Below are 1,830 nucleotides of genomic sequence, written 5' to 3'. Positions count from 1 at the left end.
AATTCCAGCCCTTAATCTAGTCAATACAAATCTGTGCGAGGGCCTAGTTACCACGCTCAGATAATTCTGGAATCCCTCGGTAACAATATACTTATTATAAAGATTGACAGTGACGAGGGAATTGATCACAACTGAGCGTTTTTGAGCTCTATATAGCTTAAAAGTATTTTTCATGTCCTGCTTGGCAAGACCTCTAGGGGGGCAATGATCTAACAACAGGTTAATATCAAAGATACTCTGGTAGCAATCCACAACATATTTATGCCTTGGTATCATCAAACAGTTATCTAAACCAAGGCAGTCCCTAATTACAAGTTGATTAAACTCAGTCTCTTCCTTGAGCCAAATAGCTCGATAAAGTTGTAGAGTCCTAAGTAGAGCAAGGTCGCCCAAATAAGCAAGCCCTACCTCTTTATGGATCAACTCTGTTGAAGCAGATTTAGGGAGACACAGTAATTTCTTTAGGAAGTTATTTTCTTCCCTCTGCAGACACTCAATATTGCAGTTGCCCCAAAGGCCCGCCCCATAGAGTGCGATGGATACACTACGCGCCTTGTAGATCTCCGTCATATCTTTGATTCGCCTGTCCCCCAGCTTGGAGGCAAATTTAAAAATGCCATAGGCGCTTTTGCTCATTTTACTCCTAACATTGGTTAATTCTTGCCCCCAACTGCCATCACTGGAAAAGGTTACCCCGAGGTAGCAAAAACTATTGACATGCTTTACTTTTGCCCCTTCTATAAAAAAGGCACAATTTTTCCCCGTCTTTGTCCCGCAGGTCATAGTGTGAGTTTTGTTTTTATTAATCAGCAGTCTCCTACTCCCAATAAAATCAGTGAACCTGTCCATCAAGCGCTGCAGGCCAACAGGTGTTCGGGACAGGAGCACCGCGTCATCTGAATAGAGCAGAACTAGAACACTATTCCCAGCAACCTGTGGGGCATCAGCTTTGACAGTTTTCAGGGCGGATTCAACCTCATTAATAAAAAGGGTAAACAACAGGGGGGCAAGAACACACCCCTGTCTAATTCCCCGTTTGACATTAAAATTTGTGGTGCACTCCCCGCTAACCCCATAGCGGACACATGTTTGCATCTTCCTATGAATCTTGCAAGGAAAAAGATAATTTCTTTAGGAGCACCCATATCAAGCAAAACTGACCACAGGAGTGAATGGTTTACTAAATCAAAAGCACTGCTAAGGTCGGCAAAGCAAAGATAAATATTACCAGGCTTAGCTCTAGTGTACTTGCCAATCAATATCTCTAGGTTCAGGCACTGATCTAAGGTCCCTCGTCCCTTCCTGAATCCGTATTGGGAATTGGCAAGAATCCCGTTCTCATCCGCCCACTCTTCTAATCTATATAACAGTACTCGACTCATGATTTTAACCGATGAATCCAGTAGACTAATCGGCCGGTAATTGCAGGCTGATGCCTTATCCTCCTTTTTATAAATGGGTACAATGATGGAGTCACCCCAAGAAGGTGGGATCAAGGTGGTTACTGCCGCATTGAGTACCAAGGTAAGTATTGGCCCCCAAAGCTTCGGTTGAGCCTTGAACACATCAATTGGTACTCCATCTGGCCCCTGGGCCTTACCACCCTTACTTCTTTTAATACTACTTTCCACTTCCTTCAGGGTGATATCTATAGGCACCACGGGCCAAAGCCTTTGCTCATCGGATGACTGGGTATTATCCTGAAAAATGACAGAAAAGTGTTTCACCCATTCCTCGCTGCCAACGTTGGAGGAGAGCTGTGGATTTTTATCATCTTGGAGGAAAGGGGAGTTAACGGTGGACCAAAACAGGCGACTGTCAGCAGTTTCT

This window comes from Lissotriton helveticus, chromosome 10, assembly GCF_964261635.1.
Source record: "Lissotriton helveticus chromosome 10, aLisHel1.1, whole genome shotgun sequence".
Lineage (NCBI taxonomy): Eukaryota > Metazoa > Chordata > Amphibia > Caudata > Salamandridae > Lissotriton > Lissotriton helveticus.
The sequence above is the reverse complement of the archived record's forward strand: the minus strand, read 5'-3'. Positions refer to the sequence as shown.